The sequence below is a fragment of the Petaurus breviceps genome, unplaced genomic scaffold (genome assembly GCF_028583685.1).
Source record: "Petaurus breviceps papuanus isolate PSGF00001 unplaced genomic scaffold, PetGlider_PUasm1.0 186, whole genome shotgun sequence".
NCBI classification, from domain to species: Eukaryota; Metazoa; Chordata; class Mammalia; order Diprotodontia; family Petauridae; genus Petaurus; species Petaurus breviceps.
The window spans coordinates 10,609,766-10,632,927 of NW_027185798.1; the positions used below are offsets into that span (position 1 = coordinate 10,609,766).

At 43.1% G+C, this 23,162-nt stretch overlaps 1 long non-coding RNA gene across 1 annotated transcript in view; it reads right to left on the reverse strand.

Annotated features, from left to right (window-relative positions):
* Nucleotides 1-5,029: 5,029 nt before the first annotated feature.
* Nucleotides 5,030-23,162, reverse strand: part of LOC138162082 (uncharacterized) — a 55,440-nt gene continuing 37,307 nt past the window's right edge. The window contains exons 2-3 of the long non-coding RNA XR_011168536.1: nt 14,650-14,758; nt 5,030-5,800 (exon numbers count right to left, since the gene is read on the reverse strand). This is a non-coding gene — a long non-coding RNA (uncharacterized lncRNA). The remainder of the gene's footprint in view (nt 5,801-14,649; nt 14,759-23,162) is intronic.

A 23,162-nucleotide genomic window follows, 5' to 3' on the forward strand; every position in this document is an offset into this window, starting at 1 on the left:
ATGGGTGATCAAATGGCTCCTTGCCCAGACTGCACTGGATGGAAATCGTCCACAATGGTGTCCTCAATGAAGCAGTCATATCTACTGCAGAGGATGGAGACCTCTGTATGCATCTGCTCCCTCCTCACTTCAATCGAGTGATTGGGACTGATCTCATGGGCCACTAGGTAACGTAGTGGATAGAGTCCTGGACTTGGAGATCTGGTTTTGAATCTGATTTCAGACACTTACTTGTGTAACCCTGGACAAATCACTTACCCTCTCTCAGCCTCAGTTTCCCCCTCTAAAATGGGGGAAATAAAAACACCTGCCTCCAAAGATTATCGTAAGGAATAAATGAGGTCCTATTTTTAAAGGTATTTGTGAATCTTAAAGGGCTTTATATAAATGTTAGGTATTATTATCCCTAACATCCCTCTGCTTCCTAAACAAGAACTTTTACCTTTCACATCTAACACCCTAACTGTGGATGTACCCCACTGTTCTATCATGGGTTCTCTCCTCTTCTCTCTCTAATATCTTCTTAATGACTTCATTAGGACTCATGGGTTTAATGATCAGCTCTTTGCCTATGAGGCCCCAATCAATATATTCAACCCTACTGTCTCTCCTGAGCTTCAGTCCCATCTGTGAACATCTTAACTACCCATTAGACATCTCAAACCATGGGTCCCATTGGTAGTTGGAATTCAAGGTGTCCAAAACAGAACTCATAACTTTCCCTCCAAACCCAACCTTCTTCTTAACTGCCTATTTCTGTTGAGGACACCAACATACTTCCAGTCAACCAGCTTTACAGCCCCAGGGTCATCCCATCCTCCCTTACCTCACATAGCCGATTTGTGGACAAATCTCATTGATTCATGAGGATCCCAGGTCATGCTCACTTCATTCCTGGTTCTATCCCCATCTCCAAACTTCTCCGCCTTCTCCACAAAGCAAGGCCACTGACCCAAGTGTCCTGTGATTTCTGGTCTTCTCACCTCTTTGTATCCATAGTGCCTCACAGAGTATATTGACCCAAGTCTCCCAGTCTGGTGCTCTGTCCTTGATCCCTCTATGTCCTATTACTACCCATCCTTCAAGGCCATCACCAAGGAAGTCACCCAGACTTACAAGCCAACAGTGACTTTTCCCTCCTCTGAACTCTCAGAATTTATATTTTATATATTCAATGTGCACAAAATCACATGCTGAGTCAGCAGCTTTCTCCCTCCATTCAACTACTCTCTTTTCTGAGCATAAGTGATACTTCCACAGATGGATCTGCTTAGTTACCCTCTCTTCTGATGGGTGAATCCCTGGTCTGGAGGAGCATCTCGGAAGTTCCCAGGCCGGGCTTACATTGCTCCTGGCTCCACAAGCTCACTCTCTACATTCAGTGTGTCTCTGCCAGCAGCCTCATTCCCACTTCCTAGCTCCCCTTTTCTCATGAAAATGAAAATTCCTGGGGCGGCCAGGTAGCACAGCAAGTAAGAGCACCGGCTCCAGTGTTGAGAAGACCTGGAGATCGAATCCCGGGCTCAGACACTCAGCACCCACCCAGAAACACCTGGCTGTGTAACCTTGAGCAAGTTACTTAACCCCAATTGCTTAGGGGTGGCCAGGTGGCACAGTGAGTAAAGAGCACCAGCTCCAGTGTTGAGATGACCTGGAGATCGAATCCCGGGCTCAGACACTCAGCACCACACCCAGAAATAACTGGCCGTGTAACCTTGAGCAAGTTACTTAATCCCGATTGCTTAAAAAAAAAATGAAAATTCCTTAAGAGTGAAGACCATCTCTTTAATTTGAAACTGTATCCCTGGTGCTTAGGACAGTGCCTGACATGTAGCAAGTGCTGAAGAAATGCTCTTTCTTCCTATCTGTCTATTTATTCTGCCTCTACAACATGGTTTCCATTATCCCCTTCTCTCAACTGACCTGCTCATTACCTTAGTTCAAACACTCCCCTCCCCCTGCATTTAGACCATTGCAATGGCTTACTAATTGCTACCACTGTCTCATTTCTACCTTCTCCAATCCATTTCCTATGCAGCTGCCAAAATTATACTACTAAAGTGCAGGTCTAACAATGTTACTCTACCACTCAATAAATTCTATCGCCATTAAAAGAAAATTAAATAATCATCCAGTTTTATTTACTTTTATTCATTATTTATGTTATTAATATGGTTTGTTATGTTTACAGTCTTCTGAACCAACCCTGCACTCTTGGTATGAGTCCAACCTAGTCATAGCATATAATTTTTCAAACATATTATTGTAGCCTATTTGCTAATATTAGACATGTATATTCAAATTGTGTCAATGTTTTTTTAGGAATTTTGGTCTATAATTTTCTGCCCCATGAATCAGAAAGATGTGAATTTAAATTCAGCCTCAGATACTTACTACCTGTGCGACCCTGGCAAGTCACTTAGCCTCTGTTTGCCTCAGTATTCTCATCTGTAAAATGGGAATAATAATAGCATCTTCTTCCTAGGGTTTTTGTGAGGGTCAAATGAGATATTTGTGAAGTGCTTTGCAAACTTTAAAGTGCTACATAATTAGTAGATATCATTAGAGTTATCAAGACCATATGTGTGCCCTTTATCATTTACATTTTTCATGACCTGAATCCCACACACTTCTCCAACCTTATTGCACATTACTCCCTTTAATGCCTTTTATGGTTCAGCCAAACTTGTCTCCTTATGTTCCCTTTACACTAAACTTTCCATTTCTTTTCTTTGTGCCCCTGCCTTTGGACAGGTCATCTTCTATGCTTGCAACATATTGCCTCTTCACCTTCATTCCAATTTCCTTCAAAGTTGAGCTCAAATACAATGCCAGCAACTGCCCCCTACCAAGCACTTTGTGCTTATTTTGCATATATTTTGTACATTCTTATTCCTCACACCTTTATGCAATGTATGTTACTGCCCTGGTAGAACAAAAGGGCAGAATCTTCTCTCCTTCCTTCCTTCCTTCCTTCCTTCCTTCCTTCCTTCCTTCCTTCCTTCCTTCCTTCCTTCTTTCCTTCCTTCCTTCCTTCCTTCCTTCCTTCCTTCCTTCCTTCCTTCCTTCCTTCCTTCCTTCCTTCCTTGCCTCCTTCCTTCCTCAATGCCTAGCACAGAACCTGGCAGACAGAAGTCATTCAATAAATCAATGTTGATTGATTGATTTCCTGATCCCCTCAGTTGTTAGGGCTGTCTTCCTTTTTAGATTGCTTTGGGCTATTTTGCACATTTTCTATATTTGTTGTATCTGACTCTTAGGGTGCATGCTGTATCTCCTCTATGCAATAGTAGCGCTTTCATATGTGAACTGATTCATTGTTGTCTTTATATTCCCCAATGCCTTTGTTTCATGGATTGTGTAGCCAAAGAATTCACCTCCAAGTGGGCAAACAGCTAGGGATGATTGATACTTAACTTGACTCCAATGAATAAGAGTTAGGGCAATGGAGAGATGCATGGCAAGTGGGAACAGCCTTCATACCTAACAAACCTGGAATTGCAAAGATGAGCTAGAGTAAAATATATCCTTTAAGATTCATACATTAGAAAAAGAAAATGGGCTAGTGGTATGGGGAGGAAACATAAGGAATAGCTGTGGACAGCCCTACTGGTCTCCTCAAGATGTCAAGAGAACTTGGGGAAGTTCCCCAACACATGAGAGACTTCCCTGTGGCTAACATATGGAAAGATTCAGAGAAGATTCTTCCAGGAAGGTTAAGCATGGATGGGCTGCAATCTACTCTATTGGAGCGAACATATCCATTTGAGGATTTGAGTGTCCCCATCATCTGACAAAATGGCCTGTACATTCCTGTCTGTTGAATTAAAGTGAATTGCACTGAGAAAACATTTCATTGTGTGTTTCTTCAACAATGTTCTCCTGAATCATACATGGGTGGGGTAAGGAACCACCCACATGACATGTACAAAGTCACCTGGATTAAAATCTAGAACACTGGGACGAATTTAATAAGATAAAATTTAATAAGTATAAATGCAATGTCTTACACTAAGGTTAAAAGAAACAGATTCACAAAGACAGGATGGTGGAGGTGTGGTTTTATAGTGGTTCATCTGAACAGTCTCTAGGGGTGTCAATGTGAAATGTGTCAAGCTGAATGTGAATGAATCATGTAGTATGGCAGCCCCCAAATACTGAGGCAGTCTTAGAGAACATAAGAAGCATAACACTCAGGATGAAGGATATGAAACAGCAGTGCATCCCTTAAACCTTAAAGCCCAAGAACGCTTTTTTGGGATATCATCCAAGGGGATTCATGTTCCCACATGAATTGGCCTAGATGTCCTTTGGGTACCTTCCCCTGCAAAGATTCTCAGAGGGTCCACACCAAGAGAATGACTGATTCTTGAAGCATTGAAATACTTGGTTATGATGCTGATGAAGACCATTTGTCCAGCCTGGAAATGCTGCTCCCCTGGCTTCAGGGCCCCTTTCCCACTGTGCTGATTCTTTCGCCACAGTAAGATATCCATACATATTCAGCCCCAGCTCCCCATCATACCTTTAAACACAAATCTGCTGTTTTCAAACCCAATTAGAAGCAGGTAATTACCTGTGGGAAGCAGGGACTTGAATTGTCTACTGGATCGACACTGGGAGTCTGCAAGCCAGTCTTCTCTAGTTATCAATAAAGGGTTACAACAAAATCATTATCCGGTTGTGTGTTCCATTTAATCTATCATTTCCCCAGTCCAGTGCTGAAAACAACAACAGAAATCTCTTTAAGATAACATCTGGCAGGGGATGATGTGTCGGGGGCGGGGTGGGTAACATCCAGAGATGCCAGCTACCCTGTGGCAGTGCAGCCCAGCTCTCAGTGAAGGAGGATGGGTCTGCCAGGAAGAGCAAAAAAAAAATTGATTTCCAAGGAACATGAAGTCATAACTATTGTATATGTGGGAAATGAACAACCAAGGGTTCCCCTGGGGGGCTGCTAGTTGTGTGGAGGTGCTTACTCAAGCTGGAGCCATGCTGTGCTGCGGTGTCAGCATGGCGTTTTTCCAATGGCAGCAGCTACTGTTGGCAGGGCCCTTCCCTTTGGTCCTTTCCATCTTGGCACCTACTCCCCCATTTTATTTCTTCCTCTAAACAGATACATAATCGCAGCAGTCAGGTGGGCAGACAATGCCAAGTCGTCTTCAGTGTCTCTCAGGGCAGCTTGTTACCATTCTGGGGCTTTCAGGAAAAAGCAATTGCCTAGAGACCTGGGGTCGTGGGGTTTTTCCCGGGCTGTGTTGTGGAGGGCATCTGAAGCTGATGTGTCCTGAAATAGGTCTACCTCTCTGGATACCTATTTCACTCTGTCTAGGGCGGCCCCAATGATGGTCGTCACTTACATCTCTTGTGTCTTTTATACCACATCTTGAATATATTAGCCAACAACTGAACCCAGGTATTTTCGCTCTTGGTTTTGTGCTCTTTAAAGCCCACCCCACACTATCCTGTCTCCAAGCCTTGGGTGTTGTCACTGTCCACTTTTGAACTGTGAAGCTTTTCCTTTTAAAGAGTAAGCGTGATAGGACTCCACAGGAGCCAGACTCCTACAAGGCTTAAGTCCCACCCTGGGAATAATTCTGGCACTTGGGGAGTCAGGGTCATTCATTCCAGCAAACCCTGCTAATGTAAACATAATGGCTGACTTCACACATTTGTTTCTAGCTGAATAATTCAGTCAATCACTATGGCCCTTGGCCAACACGGGGCCAGACGACTGGAGCAGAGGGTTGTTACTTTTTTTTCTCCATGGAATCCATGTTTTGGATGTCTTGTGATGTCCCTGGTAACATAGGAGCAAGAACATATCTCAACACTTTGACACTTTGCAAAATAACTCATTTATTTCCACATGGGGAGTCCAGCATCAGATAAGTCTTGCTTTTTCACCTAATCATACTTTTGGAAATAGAAAAACCCTTAGAGATTGACTCTTCCCCCTTATTTTAAAGATCCTGAGAGGTCAAGTGTGTCTCCCAAGGTCACACAGATAATAATGAGCAAAGCCAGAATTCAGGTCCAGATCTTCAGACTTCAAACCCAGCCCTGTTTTCATCTACACTGCCTTCCAAATAATATACCTATTACCATTAATGTTATAGTGTCATTTTTTGTAGCATCTTAGAGTTCTGGAAGCTGAACAAAAGTTACAGCTCATCTGATCCAAACTCCCCATGAATGAATGAATGAATGAGTAAATGAAGGAATAAAAATTAAAATATCAATTAAGCACTTTCTAGGCTATAAGCACTGTCAGGAATGACAGAAAAGGAATATAATCCCTATTTTTAAGGAGCTCACATTCTAATGGGGGAGACAATACATCTAGTAAGAGTTAATTATGGGGCAGATGGAGAAGCCCAGTGGTCACTGGGGCACAGCAGCAAGGTTGATGGCAATTAATTTTCTTCAGTGTTATTTATGCCAACAAAAATCATATCTATCTCTAACCATTTAATAACCAAAGTGTTCGATGGCAAAGACTTTCTTTCTCTGTTTTTAGTAGCTATACTTGGAAGGGAGGAATGAGAGAGGAGCCTTAAACGCAGTTGTTGAGTGGGGTGTCTTTATGACCTTCTCGTCATTATGATTATATGATGATTATGACCTGAGGGACACATATTCCAGGGATATTTGGGCACATGGTTTGGGTTGCCTCCACAGAGGTTTGAGAAGGGTGGTGGTCAAGTAGAAGCTATGATTGGACCTGTGATTGTTCCTTCCCCTGTGCTTTCCTCAGGGTGCCTTCATGCTTAGTTAGACTGGCTTAGCTGCATATGGTAGCCGACTGGTGTTGGTGTTGTTCAGGGTGGCAGGGTTTGCTACCAGAGGAACCTTTCCCCTAGGCAGTGGTCACATGGTCTTGAAGCTTCGCATCCCAGAAAAATGATCATCTGGCCCCTGTTTCAATACTTCCAGGGCCTCAACACCCCACAAGGCAATTGATTCTGCCTTTGATAACACATAATGAGTTAGTAGATTTTTCTTTATATTGAGCTGAAACCCACCTCCCTATAATTTCTACCAGTTGCTTCTAGTCCACAAAGTCATACATCTAGAAAGGCATTTAGCCCAATAATCCCTTTTACCTAGGAGGAAACAGATTTTCAAAGATGTCATGGGAACTGTCCAAGCTTCTTACACAGGTAAAAAACACCAGAGGAGAAGACTCAAAGCCTTCGATTCCAGAGCCAGTAAGGGCTCTTTCTACTCCATCACATTGATAGGTGTTCAAATTTTGAAGGCAGCTAGCTTGTCCTTTCCCCCATCTCCAAGTTCTCTACTAAGGATAAATGTGCCCAGTTTCTTCAGCTATTCTTTATATGACCTAGTTCTGAGTGAGTGTTCTTTATGTCCTTGTCACTTTGCCTTGGATAAGTCCTGCCTTTTTAATGTGGTCCAGATCAACATTTATTTTCCTTAGAGAGGCGGCAAGGGACAGTGGACTGAGGGCTGACCTGGGACTCAGATTCAAGCCCTTCCCCTGACAGAGACTGTATTCTTTCTTTGTATCTACAACTCTTAGCACAGTGTCTGGAAAATAGTAGGTGCTTAATAAATGTCTTTTGACTAACTATAGTAATTATCTTACTCTGGGCAAGCTTCTTAGTGCTCTCCAGTGATTCTTTATGACTTACTTTACAGAAGAGTTGCTGATCTATGTTGTTGGGAGCAAAATTAAACAAATAAAATTATTATTTCTTTGTCCATATTCTGAAAGTATGTGCCCCCTTCTCCCGATAAATTATTTTTAAAGACACATCTAGGAAGCTAGTACTATAGAGCATACCAGAGAAGGCACTAGTATCTTCCTCTTGGGGAGTGAGGGACAATAAAAACAAAGAAAAACTAAAATTTCATTTGTAGCGTGGGTAAAAAGACTTATCAATGTAGTATGCTGAATCATTTTTAGCTTCCAGACTAAACATAGCTATTTAGTGTCAACTCAGAGAATGAGCTAGAAAATGCTGATTTCTAGAATGGTTAGAATTAACTTTGGGTTCAGTTTCTAGCGGACTTTAGCAGTGAGGCTGTGATTTTTTGTAAATAAATAAGATTTCTCCATGATGGCGACTTCTTGGTCCCTTGTAGATAGATTCTTCAAAAACTCTAGCTACGACATGATTTCATTCTAGGAGCCTTCTACCTGACCCTGAAAGTCCAACTCGAAAGACAAGGACTGGGCCCATCTTGTGCTATGAGGAGTAAGGAGTGGAGTCAAGTGGAACCTAAGACCAGTTGATCAAAGTGTTACAAATTTCAGTTCAATTACAACTGTGGTTAACTTTTACTCCTATCCCATAAATACCATTACAATACAGGGTTAATCTTCTTTTAATAGAGGCACTGCCAAATCTGGCCTAACCCCATGAGCAGGTGAGGACAATTTGAAAATTCATGAGTAGTGTTTCCCACGTAATTTAATTCCCAAGGCTAATCAATTTCTCTGTTCCCTTGAGCAATCATGTGTTACCTTAATCTTCATCCAGCATAGCAATATCTCTTTAAAATACATTTGAAACTATAGATTTGTTCATCTGAAAATTTAATTGACCCACTATTTTGATTCAACATGGTAGAGTTAGCTAGAAACCAGATACAACATATATCCTGATGTCCTTAAGGAAACACTAGGTGTTATTAACATCAGTGGTCTCCTTAGGAAGTTATCTTAGGGTGGAGAATGTGGAACAGTGGCTTAACTTTTGTGCTAGAAAAACCCATCTGGCATGTAAGACCTTAGGGAAACTTATGAGATCTCTCATTTTTTCTGGATCACTGTCGCTACCAAAATGATCCAGGAACTTCACTATCTGATACTCATCAAGGGCAGTTATAAATTCTGCTTATAATCGTTTGGGTTCAAAACCTGAACTTTTAAAATTTACATGTTACTAGAAATAGATTTGAGTCTATAGGAAGTAATGGCATCACCCAAGAAGCAACTGTCCCCAAGTGAACTGGGGAGTCTTTACAAAGGAAGAAAGGAAATGAGCATTTATTAAGTGCCTGCTGTATGCCCGGCACTGTGCTAAGTGCTTTACAAATGTTCCCTCCTTTGATTCTTACACCAACCCTTGCAAGGTAGTTTCTATCATTGTTGTTTATTGTTTTCAGTCATGACTTTCTTTGTGACTCCATTTGGGGTTTTCTTGGCAAAGAATACTAGCATGGCTTGGCATTTTCTTCTCCAGCTCATTTTACATATGAGATGACTAAGGCAAACAGGGTTAAGTGACTTGCCTAGGGTCACACAGCTAGTAAGTGTCTGAGGTTGGATTTGAGCTTTGGAAGATGAGTAGTTCTGATTCAAGGCCACCTAGCTGTTCCCAGCCCCATTTTACTCATGAAGAAATTGAGGCTTAGAGAAACGAAGTAAATTCTCTGTGTTTACAGAGTTGGAGTCAGAGCTGGAATTTGAACTCAGGCCTCACAATCCTCTGGCTCCACCAGACCACGTTCCCTATGCACAGGGAGTTGAGTTGCAGCCCAGGCTTGCCACAGAACTAATTCAAAGGTGACTTTGAAAAAGAAATCCTGATTTTTAGTCAATGCTTTATTATTCTTTTCCAGTTCTCCTAAAATTAAAAGGCAAAAGCATAATAAGTTCTTCTGTAAGAGAGAATGCTCTCTGAAGAAGGTAAACAAGAAAAAGGTCACATCAATAGAGGACACAATTTGTGGTTAAAGAATATTAGATTTTGGGGGCGGAATGCCGGCCCCATCCTGGGCATTAGTATTATTGGTGATTCTCGCTGTCATTGAGCAAGGGGAAACAGGAGTCCTACTGCATCAGCCCCTGCCTTACCATTAGAGAAAACATGGAGTGGATACATAATGAGAAGAGCTGGTTCTCTTTCTCTCTTCTAACTTCTAAGCAAAGAATGATAAAGCCTGATAACTCCAGGCTCCCAGGAGCCTCTTGGGCTCTTAGAGCAGGGGTGAAATGGAGGCATTGACTTGAGCCCAGATGTGAAGGAATGAGTGCAGTTCCCCAAAGATGAATGCATATAGGCACATTTACAAGTAAATCCCTTGAGAGCCTAATGCACTACTGTCGGCACTCTCATTTCAACTACCACCATGCTGATTCTCTCTGTGGCTGTAAGCTGTTTTTTGTTTTCCCTCCTAGCAATCAGAGAGAGTTGTCACTGAGGCTCATGGACTAAGCTCCATGATATAACAGACCCATGTTGTGCAGCCAAGTGCATTCAGGGCCTCAGAAACTGCATTCTGTTCCTTCCTCTCTTATCTTATGGCCAGCATTGTTAGTACCAGCCCTCTCTATCACTGGCTCATACTCATCTCTTAAAAGCCACCATTTCTTCTTTGCAATTCATCCTTCAGACAATGGACGGACTTGTCTTATTTGTACGTGAACCTGGTCATATTATTCATCTAGAGGGATATCAAAGGTTGATATCTCTGGAACAGGAAGGGACCTTAGGACTCATTTAGTCCAGTTTCTTGTTCCTCCAAATCATCTGTGACTGGCTCCAAGAAACTGTAGCATGAGCAGTGGCCACACCCCAATAAAAACCATCTCAGCAGATGGGTTAAGCCACGTTAAAAGTAACCAATAAATCTCAACCCCATTGGTGAGTTAGGGGGATGTCTACTCCAAGCATGTGAAGATTTCCTCTGGCAGAATGGGTGGATGAGAAAAAACAACTTGTTCCAAACAGGGATCATGGACCACTTAGAGCTTGCTCAGGTGTTGAAGATGCCAAGGTCATCCACTGCATCACCACCACTAGCTGTCCTGACTTTGTCCTGCCATTGGACTTCGATGATGCTGGAAGAGAGAGTGAGGCTGAGGACTCTGTGCCACCCTGCCTCACTTAAACCCAATTCACGCATAAGTGAGGACATCACCCTGCGATGTCATTGCTCTTCTTTGGAAAACTAAAAGAACAGACAACAGCTACCTAACAAGTCAAGTTTGAACTACTTTGTTTATTATCATTTAAGACACTCACAATTGGGTGCCACCCACTCTTTCTCATCTCATTTTACTTTCTTCCTTGCATTCCAGCCAAATTGGAATTATCTCCACTCTCCAAATGAGTTCTGGAATTTCCCACTTCCTTGCTTTGCTGGAATTGTTGGTCATTCCATCAGCCATGAGACCCATGAGGACAGGCATTTCCCCTCCTGCTAGAATCTGGTTATATGATTATGTCAGGAGAAGAAGTCCGTCTTCAAAGGATAGACATTTAATAAATATCTTTCAATTGAATCACCTCCTCAGACTTAATATAAATAATAATTATTACTTATTACTCTTTACTTTTCATTATCTGGGCTGGTATAATCCTCACTTATCTTGGATCACATAAATCTAGCCTTTTAGAGGTGGAAGATGGACCTTAGAGATCCTAGTCCTACATTTCAAGATTTCATACATATTACTCTCCTTTAAGTCTATGGTGCAGCCAAGCTGCCCTTCCTACTGTTTCTCTGACCTCTGGAAGGGATCTTTGATCATAGAGGTCCCCTCTCCCTGATCACTCATTTTACATCCGGCTTTACTGGACTTCTCTCCCTGGAACATCCATCCCCCATGCTAGTTGCATTCTCTGACTTGCTCCTGGGGCTTCCATTTTGGCGGGGGGTCCAGGCAAGCTGACCTGTATTTCTCTTCTGCCTGTTTCTAACTTTCCAGATTTTGATGATATGCCCTGCTCAATTCCTTTGAGTTCCCTTCTCTGTGCTGCTTTCTCTCATTGGAATATAAGCTCCTTGAGGGCAGGAACTCTCTCTCTCCCTTTGCTTGGGTTTGTCCCCTCTGTGCTTAGCCTGTTGGCTGGCATACAGTAAGTGCTTAATAAATGCTTATTGTTGCCTTGCAGTTGGAGAAACAAAGAAATTAAATGGCTTTTCTGAGGCTATATAGGGAGTCAGCGGTAGAGCTGGAATTCGAACCATGTTCTCTTTCTCCAAACTCAGCACTCTTTCCCCCTCCCCTCCCTTGCGACTACTCTTGGTTAAACTCTTCAAAATCAGGGACTATTTTGTATTTTTTATACTAAGGACCTAGTAAAACGTTTGGCATACAACAGGTGCTTAATAAGTGCCAACTGATTAAAGGAAAAAAAGTGGCCTTAAAGCTGCCCTTCTGAGAAGTCTAGGAATGTGAGATCATCCTCAGTGGGACAGTTATCAGCAAGAAACTGCCCCCTGCTAACACAGCAACAGGGCCAGGTATTGGATCTTCTTTGATTTACTCAGGCTGTAGAATGCCCTGGCCTTCTGGAATATCTCAGCGCAATTTGCAAAACTGCCATCCTTCAGGGCTGAGTACTTTCTGAGAGCTTAGAAAGCAATTCACTCCCTCCCCACAGGAGGGAGAGGGAAGCAGAAATGAAAAAAAAAAATTGAAAACATACAAAATCCTACCCAACAGGAAATCACATTGGAAAGCTGTGAAAATCATTTATCCTTTTGAGGCTAATGGTTTTTAATTTTCTCAGGCCCTGATCTCCCTGGCAACAATTTAAAAGTGCACAAGCTTTCATGAATCAACGTTGGGCACCTCTGAATTTTTAATTAGGTGTCATTGGATTGAAACTTTCCTTTTGATTGTTTCATGGAAAGGGCTTAGTAGTTTAATGATTGCTTTCCTTCTTCCTCACTTCCCTACCACTACCCCTCTTCTTCAAGTCAATGCAGATTATCGAACACTGTCAGGGGGTCAGGCTGGGAGAGCGGGGAAAGGATTCTTGCCTGGGATAAGGCAATTGGCCAGTCTGCCTCCATTCATGAAAAGCTACTACGTGAGAGGATGAAATTACTCCAGGAAATGCAATGTAGAGGTTAGGGAACTGAGCTTGGTTCAAATCCTGCCTCATATACTTATTACATGTGTGACCCTGGACGAATTACTTAACTGTTTTGTGGCTCATTTATAAATGGAAGGATTGAGTAAAGGACTGTGAAATTCCCTTGCTGCCAGGACCCCTAGCCAGATGGAGAGGAGAATCTGGGGTAAGAGCTAACAGCTTTAAGAGCTCAGAATGCAAAGTTTCTGGGGTCTCCTCTATGATTTGGATGACCAGCGATGAATCCCAGACAGAATACTGACCCAATGGAGTCTGTCTCTTCCTTTTTGGACCAGACATCTTCCTGGATGACCTAGATACCAAAGGGTCCTAGATGAACCAGGAGCTTCTTTGCACCCCGACAGTCAGACTCGCTCTGACCAGTAAAGTTACTTTAGGATCTGATCCCCTACTTTTGTAAACTGGACTAAAACTCAGCAATCTGGGTTCGAACTCTGGCTTTGCAACTGATTCCCTGTTTGACCTTCAGCACATCACTTATCCTCTCACTCTACTATCCAAGCTTGTTGACTGACCAACTGGGCCTCAGTACCTTGGCTTTAAATCTATGCTTCTTCATTAGACATGTTCATAGACCTTCAAGGCAATCTAGTCCAACCTTCATGTTTTAACAGATGAAGAAACAGACCCAGAGATAGGGGAATGATGAGTCTGAGTGACCCCCAAGCGTTTCAGGTCACTTATACTGCCTCATCAGAGGTAGCAGTGACCACCTTGGAAATGTTAATGACTTGATGATGTATTTATCTTTGGGGAGCTATTCCAGGAAGAAAAAAGGGGGCATTTTTATAACTACATAACAAGTAGAGTTTTCCAAATGTGGAACAGTCTACCTTGGTACTTATTAACAACTGACATGTATATAGCATTTCACACACATTGTGAGGTATAATCTTGCTCTATGAGGACAGGGGCTTTATCCCCAAAGCATGGCACAGGGGGATAGAAGGATGCAGAAGTTTGCTAGGTACACTGGACACTTAGTGTGTAGGGCAGCAAGGTGGCCCAGTGAATTTAGGAAGATCTGAATTCAAATCCAACTTTAGACACTTTACTAGCCATGTGACTCTGACCTGTTTGCCTCAGTTTCCTCATCTGTAAAATGAGGGGTTTGGACCCAGAGACCTCTGGGGTCCCTTCCAGCTTTAGACCTTTGATTTTTATGTAGGGTTAGGAGCTGGACCTATGATTTTCTTGTAGTAGAGGACTCACAGGTGAGAAAATTTCTTCTCCTCATGCAGGTTGGCAGTCTCAGAGAGTTGCCTAGGACTCTGAAATGTGAGGGGATTCATCCAGCCACACAGCCAGTATGTGTCAGAGGACAGACTTGAACCGGTCTATCTGGAGGTTCACTCTCTAACCATTGTACTGCACTGTCTCTCAAGATCCTATACCGTAGGTGTTTAATAAACACCTGCTGGATTGAACTAAATTGTTAGTGCCCTCTGTATACTCACTTCTTAATATGTTTGAAAACCCCCTAGAATATAAGCTTCTTGAAGGCAGGGATTGTTTTGTTCTTATCTTGGTATCAGTATCATCTAGTACAATGCCAGGCACATAAATCAAGTCATCCCAAATGTCTTCGCTCAACGCTGAGCTTTTATAACTTAAGGATTTTTGTGTAATAAATGCTTGTCAAATTAATGCCACAATTTTGCATATTAGGAAACTGAGGCACAGTTAGTGATTTGCCTGTGGTTGCACAGATAGTGAGTGACAGAAGCATTTTTGAATTCAGGTTTTCTGACTCCAGGTTGAGGGCTCAATCCCCAGAGGGATTACTTACCTTCTCAAGTCCCCCATGACCAGAGTTGTATAAGCAGGAGCTGGAGAACTATGTATCAAGGAATGTTGTAGAGGAAATGGCCACGAAGGTCCTTCCCAGCTCCGAGATTCTGTGGGGAAAAATAGCTCACTTCAGTCTAGTTGGGTGTGTTTTTGCCTGCTAAAGAGTGATGCCTTGCAGTCACCCTAAATCCCTGTCATTACATCTGATACAGTAGATTAATAAACCTAATTACACATTGAATTGCAGCTGAGTTAATGTGTGGCCCTGTATGCTTCTTGGCTAGACCAATGACGGAGCCTGTAACTTTAGAAAACAGAGTCTTTTTCAATATGCCTTCAGATCACTGGGACCAGGGCAAACTTAGGGGGTGCAAGAACTCTATTCAGATGTCTGGAGGGTTGGCATGTGGAAGGAGCCAATTTATTCTGCTGAGGTCTGGATGGAAGTGGGGAGGTTTAGCCTGGAGAAAAGGAAACATAGCAGGGCATGATAGCTGCCCTTAATTGAACCTGTCCTTAATTGGAAGGGCCATCACATACAAACGAGAAGAAATCGATTTACCTTACATCTCACAGAGGGTTAGCAACAAGGGCCTGGGGGATGAGGAGGAACTCTGGAGTCAGATGATGTCAGATTTGATGCCTTCTACCTGTGTGATTTCAGCAAATCACAACTATTATGGGCCTCATCTTCTTTATCTATCTGAAGGGGTGGGGTGGTGGGCTAGTGGCTAGAACATATTCCAAGTACTGGGCTAAGGCCTGGGAGTGTTATAAGCAACACAGGTCCTGCCCTCAAGGAGTTTGAGATATAGTGGGGGAAGACATCACCTGAAAGGGGAGCTGGGAAACAGGAGTGGGGAGCAGATAGTGACTTTTCTCACCTAATTCCAAATCCTTTTCCAGAATTCATAGCCTACTAGTAATTGTGTCCTCATAGTCACTCCCACATTGACTCTTTCTTTTCTTCATTTTTGCCAATCTAATAGAAGAGGGGTGTGAAGTAAAACCCAAGATTTGTTTCAGTGTACGGAGGGGAGCTCGGTGACGCAGTGGATAGAGCACTGGGCCTGGAGTCAGGAAGACTTGAGTTCAAATCCAGCCTCAGACACTTGCTAGTTGTATGACCTTGGATGAGTCATTTGACTTTATTCAGCCTCTGTAAAATAATAACAGCACCTACCTCCCAGGATTGTAGTGAGGATAAAAGGAGATCATTGTAAAGTGCTTTTCTAACCTTCAAGCAATATAAAAATGCTATCTATCACGACGACTACTATCACTACTGCTACTTTTACAGCTGCCACCACTGCTATGACTATTAATACTACTGCTACTACTATTACAAAAACAATGACTACTACTTCTACCACTACCACTGCCACTACTATTACTATTATTACTACTATTGCTGCTGCTACTGCTACTGTTACTAATGAGATAATTTTCGGCTCTTAGATCAGAGAATTCTTAGATTCTAAGGCTCAAATGAAATTCCACAGACTTTCTGGACTCCTGGGAAGTGTACTTCTTTTCAGAATCATGTTATTTTAAAGACAAAAAAATAAAACACATAGAATTACAAAAGAAATCAATGTAATAAATATAAATACAAACCAATACAAAAGTACAAAAGAAACCAACTAAATTCACATGTTATTGAAATAGTTATTAAAAAACAACAACAAAGACAAAATCACACCCCCCTGGCTAAGAAGGCTTGTTCCATAGTCTATTTTCCACACTAATGTAGAAATGATGGTGCCTGAGTTCACCATGTCCTTTTCTTGCTCCAAACTCTTCAGGGGCTCCATAATACAACAAGAATCAAATACAGACTCCTCAACCTCGCTCACAGGGCCCGCCATGAGCTGGATCCCTTCTACCTTGGAGCTCTAGCTTCTCATGACCATTCTCCACATTCCAGCCAAACTGCGTTAGCAGCTGCTTGCCAAATATGATAGGCCATTTCTCTCCTCCTCCTCACCTCACCTCACCCCTCCTCCTTACCTCTATCTCTCTCTTCCTTGAAGGCTAAGCTCAGGTAATGCCTGTTCCATGAAGCCTTCCCAAATACCCCAAACTGTTGGTTTTCTTCCCCTCCCCATTTTACATTGCTAGAATTTGAACCCAGGTCTTGCTGATTCTCCGCCTATCACTACAGTTTTTGCTGTATTTTTTCTTTAGATTTTTTGTTGTTTTGTCGTTTGTGTTTTTCTCTGAACCTGCAATGTCATTGTTATGGGGAGTTCTTCCTCCTAGGTAAGAAAATGTCCTTCCCCAAAGTTAAATCAAAGGCTCTTCTATAATGAACTCCCATTACATCAGAAACACCTGCAGAACAATTTGAGGTACCCAGCGGTAAAGTTGGCTGTCTTGGGAAGGAGGGATTCCCCCCTTGCTGGTTTAAAGCACAGGCTGGATGACCGCTTGCTGGTGATCATATGACCATAGATTCAGAGCTAGGAGGGAGGCACCTTAGAAGCCGTTGTGACCAACACATGAGGAGACTAGGGACCAGAGAGTCAATGGAACTTGCCCAAGTCTGCACAGTCAGTCAGTGTCTGTGGTGAGATTTGAACTGAGGTTTTCCTGACTCCGAGTCCGTTACTCAGTCCACTACATTGACAGTCACTGTGGTTAGTGAGGAGTGCTGGCCCTAGCTCACTGGTGGGGGTCTGAATTCTCATTCTGCCATTATCTCGAAGACATTGTCCCCTCTCTCTGGACCTCAGTTGTTCCATATGTAAAAATGAAGGGTTTGGAACAGCTGCTCTCTCAAGCTCCTTTTGCCTCTGAATTCCACAACTTTATTTCTTGGACAATCGAGGGGAAAATTCTTGAGGAAAAAACATCATCCTTCTGCATCCTCCTCGTTTTCCTCCAAGCCTTCCCATCTCCAGTCTTGGGGACAACTTAATTGCACTCGGTGCTGCCCATGCAGAACGCTCTATCTTCCAGGCTCCTCCAGTACCTCTCACTTGCATTCACAATTTCCCAAGAGAAATCTCTGAGCTGTAGTGAAAGCTGTGCATAAGGAAAAAGGCCAATTTGAAAACCGGAGCTCTTCAAAGTTGAATAATTCCAAGCTGAGAAAGACGAGACATTGATGCAGCGGAAGCTGAGGACAGACAACAGAAAGGCTGTGCAAGCTGGGCCCTGGAAGCGAGCCTCTGATTTGCAGCGATGCCAAAGAAGGCTCTCTCCATCACCTCCTGTCCCAAGCCAAGCACACCATTCTTTGCCCAGAATGCTTCAGTCTGAGCTCCATTCTCCTCCTGATGGCTTCTCCTTCTGGTGACAACACAAATCAAGTGAGGGCTTGCCTTCCAGGTCTACCTTAGGGTGGAATAATTGATTATTTCACTTCTTGGGGCATGATTTTACAGAAAATGAAGGCCTAGAGACTCATCTATTCCCCAGGCAAAGGGGCTGTTACCAAGAGGGTTACAGAAAATATAGTCTGGGGTAAATTATCCCAAGTCACAAACAGAAAGGGTCTTAGGGATCATCTCACTTTACAGATAAAGAACAGAGGCATGGAGGAATCAGATGCCATGTCATGGTTTCATGGTCTAGAACTGGAAGGGAACTCAAAGGTCATGTAATCCAAGCTCATCATTTTACAGATAAAGATACTGAGGCCCAAAGCAGTCAAGTCTTTTACAAGATCACACAAGAACTAAGGGGAAGAGACAGGATTCAAACACAGGTCTTCTGACTTCAAATCCCCAGTTCTCTCCACTAACTCATACCACCTCCGTATTACAACAATTTACTTGCAAAATGAGCTTTTACACATGAGGTTTTGAAGGAATGGTGGGGAGGTAGAGCGGGACAGAAGCTAGATTTGGAGTTACGACAAGGCGGGTTAGAATTCATCTGCAGTTGCTTCCTAGTTCTGAGACATCAGGCAGGTCACTTTATGTCTCCAAGCCTCATTTCCTTATCTATAAAATCGCGCTAATAACGTTTGTTGTACAGTTGTTGTAGAAATCCTCAGTGTATGCTCGTGTAAAGCACTTGGTAATTCTTAGCATATTTCACAAATGCCACTGTCTTTGTCTCATTCTTCTGATGAGAAGTACTGTGACATTGTTTACCAAACCTTCCTAACCATCTGTTAGACTAGAAGATCCATGAGGGCAAAAATCAGGATTGTTCTAAATGTTTTGAGCTGACAGGGACAACCCTAGAGTTAGCAAGAATACATGACATAGAATTTTTCTTTTTAAATAAAGAGATAAAAGGCTGTTAGCAAAATGCAGGTTCCCAAAGTCCCCATCCAGCAGGAGAGATTTCTGCATGAAAAGCCCCCAGACAGCTCTAACAAGGGCCACGACTTAATAACCTAACTTTGTGTTGAGGACTTACAGCATCTTCTCAATGTCCCTATCGTGTATTCAGTCGGATTGAAAATCATCTAAAATGTTCTGCTCAGGAGTGTTAATTCGATCTTTTGTCATCGACTTCAGCAAGAAATGCAAGAATCACAATTTACTTGGAAAACAGTTTGAGAAAGAGTCTGTGGTTTACACAAGACCACCTCTAGCCCCTTTTCCTGCGTTTTTTCCACAGACAGACCTGAGCAGGGCAACAAATGTTTGCTTATCCAAACAGAAGACAGTTCTGGGTGTTGCCCACAGGTTTGAAGAAACCTCTCACTCCCGGGAGGAAGCCACACATTTATTCAGCACTTCAGCCCAACCAACAATTGTTCAATGCCGGTAATGGATAGGATACTGGACTTGGAGTCAGGAAGACCTGAATTCAAATCCTGCCTCAGTTGTTGTTGAGTTGTTTTTGGTTCTGTTTGATCCTTCATGACCCCAATTGGGTTTTCTTGGCAAAGATACAGGAGGGCTTTGCTGTTTCCCTCTGCAGCTCATTTGGCAGATGAGGAAAGTGAGGCAAACAGGGTTAAGTGAGTTGCGCAAGGTCACATAGCTAGGAAGTGCCTGAGGCTGCCTTTGAACTCAGGCCTTCCTGACTCCAGGCCCAGTGCTGCCCAGCTGCCCTTGTGAGTTGTGCGACCTCAGGCAAATCCTTTATTCTCTGTACCTCAATGTTTCCTCTGTATCACATATTTTTTCACCTGTAAAATGGGCTAGATGACACCTGGATTCCTGTCAGGGCTAGATTTGTGATTTTTATGTATGAAGACCTGTGTAAGGTGCTATGGGTACAAACATAAAGAGATCACTCAGCGCATGTTCACAACCATTAGATCTCAGAAGGGGAAAGGGCTGCAGAGGCCACTGGGTCCGACTTCCTTGTCTTATGAATGAGCAAAGTGGTTTCCAGGGTCAGACAGGTTCCAAAGAGAATCATCAGGACTGGAACTCAGGTTTTGTGGCTGAAAATTTGGCACCTTCTCTACTGCTCCATGGTACCCTCTCATTAAGGGACCATTTGCAGAGGAAAAGAATTTCAACATCCCCCCCCCCCCTTTTATGGTTATGAAATAATGAAGTTACATAGTTAGTCAACAAGCATTTATCAAGTGCTTACTGTGTGCCAGACACTGTGCTGATGGCATGGCAAATGCAGTTCTACAATTCCTACAGAGGCGGCCCTAGCCTCCCAGACAATGGCTAAATGGACTTTGGCATCCTAAGGTCAAAGCGTCATCCAATGTCTCTGTGCTTGTTCCAATATTCGAGCCCCACTGAATTCACATGGAAAACTCAGCATCTGTGACACCTTGTGGTTTTGGGCTCACCTGTAGTTCAAACGTTTCTGGCCTCAAACCATAGAAATATGGAGAAGTTACGGAAGTAATTTGTCCATTGTCACAGGAAGAGTGATCTCATCAAAAATCTCCCCATGGCGGACTCACCATGTGCTCTCTCTCCTCTCTCCTCTCTCCTCTCTCCTCTCTCCTCGCTCCTCTCTCTCTCGCTCTCTCTCACACTCACACATAGATCGGAAGAGCGTCGTGTTCTGTAGAAGCCTACTCTCTCTCTCTCCTTCCCCCTCCCCCTCCCTCTCTCTCTCTCTCTCTCTCTCTCTCTCTCTCTCTCTCTCTCTCTCTCTCTCTCTCTCTCTCTCTCTCTCTCTCTCCCTCCCCCCTCCATCTCTCTTTCTGATATTTGTTTAACGGACTTCAACTTCTAGGCACCTTAATGTCCAATGCCTAGTTTATAAAGTCCATCCCCCCAATATTCTACGGCAAGCAGGTTAGAAAGCCTGGTGGAAAAGTCAGGAAGTCTCTGTCCTTTTCTATCAGTTCTGATAGCTACAAGAAAGCTTTTTCTAGGATATCAAAACCAACTATTCAGGTTAAGAAAGTCCATAGGAATCTGAGGTTGCCCAAAGCAGACGTTGTGCAACTAACTAGTTTCCCTTCTGTACATCTTGGAAAATAAAGTGTGTGGGATGGAGAGGGATAGGAGATGAGGAACCCATGAGGAGATTTTCCTTGAGCAGAGTAAACAGTGAGAAATCTGGGGAATAGGATGGAAGTTGAGATATTTAGCTGGAAGAAAAGAGGACTTAATGTGGCATAATCACTGCCTTCAAATACATGAAGGGGGGTCACATGGGAAGTGGAGATCAAATTTGTTCTGCTTGGCCCCGGAGGGGAAAACCAGAAGCCAAGAATGAAAATTACAGGGAGCAGTTGGAGACTTGTTGGAAAGATGAACGTCTTTGAAACGAATGATCTAGGGGTGGCAGTGACCCCCTGGAGAGGCCCACATTTGGCTCCCCAGCAGTGGAGGGATTCGAGTGGAGATTTGAAGACCATGTGTCAGGAGTGCTAGAGAGGGGGTGTTTGTTCAAGTATGGATGGCAGGAGGCACACTCTAAGCTGTCTTCCAACTATGAGATTCTGTAAAGTCAAGAAAGCTAGTTTAAGTCAGAAGGAGGGCAGTCTTAACTTGTACATCAGGAAATCAATGTCTGGAACCCATTACCCCCCAAAACGGATAGAAATGGAAAGTAGAATTAACTTCTGGTGTTCAGAGGACATAAAGTATTACCTTTGGAAAGGGCCTTATTGATTATCTGATTCAATCTCTCCCTTTCACCCCATATACGCCCTTTTTCAGATTGAAAAATTAAGAGTCAGGGGCGGCTAGGTGGCGCAGTGAATAGAGCACCAGCCCTGGAGTCAGGAAGACCTGAGTTCAAATCTGGCCTCAGACACTCAACACACTTACTAGCCATGTGACTTTGGGCAAGTCACTTATCCCCAATTGCCCTCCAAAAAGCAAAAAAAAAAAAATAAGAGTCAGAGAGATTAAGGAACTTTTCCAAAGTCATATAGCTAGTAACAGGCAAAATCAGATGGTCTTCTTCCTTTTGTTTTTTTCTTGTCAGAGGGCAGGGGTAGAAAGCAATCAGAGTTAAGTGACTTGCCCAGGGTCGCATAGCTAGTAAGTGTCTGAGCCTGGGTTTGAACTCAGGTCCTCCTGACTCCAAGACCAGTGCTCTATTCACTATACCACCTAGCTACCTCAAAACCAGATCTTTCAACATCAAGTCGAAAGATTTGATGCCTCTTCCTCCTCTTCCTTCTTCTATTCCTTCTCCTCCTCCTTTTCCTCCTTCTTCTCCTCCTTCTCTTCCTCCTCCTTCTCCTCCTCTTCCTTCTTCCTTCTCCTGCACCGCCTTTTCCTCCTCTTTCTCCTTTTCCTCTTCCTCTTTTTCTTCCTCCAATTCCTTGCCTCTATGGTTACATCAACATGAGGAACTCAACATATCGGTCTGTTTAACAATACAAATCATCCATTGCTCTAGATTTCTATTCTTTGAGTTTCCTGGGGGCACTGACAGGTCAGTTCATTTCCCTATAGACACACAGTGAGCATGTGACAAAGATATGTATTCCTGACTCCAAGGCTGGCCTTCCATCTACTCTGCTCCCCTAACTCTCACTTTATGGACTCATCATCTAACCTGACCACCTCATTTTCTTGAGGAGGAAGCTGAGCATCAGTGAGCTTCTGTTGTGAGGCTCAAATGGGACCTTTGTGAACCACGGGAAGCCCTTCTGGCTCTGAGAGCTCACGATTTCATAGTCCTAAGTTCACAGTTAGGGGAGTCAAGACTTGGGGTGAATTATAAAATGATTTTTCTTCTATTTCTTATTTTAAAAATCTTCCTTCTTCCCTCTACAACATCTGTGCTGATTTCACTCAGTTTCTACAGGTCAGCTCATGAGTTCTGAGAATGCCTCCTTACCAGAAGCAGGTTTCTCTCATTTCCTGACTCCTAATCTAATAGGAAAGTCTAAATTTTCTGGCTGCCTCAGTCTGGAGAAGCAGGGGGTGGAGGAGGAGGGGAGGTTAAGATCAATCATTTCATTTTAAATAACATCTGCAGAAAAGATGACATGAAAGGAGGCTGGGGGGCATCTTTTGGTCCAGCTGAATCAGTTTATGAAGGCTTGTTTCTCTCAATGCTCCTGGTGACTGCATGCCATGTCTCTTGGCTGAATACCCCCAAAAGGCATTTAGCAAAACCTTCCTGAGACAGGCAGTAGCATCATCAGCTCATAGATCTAGA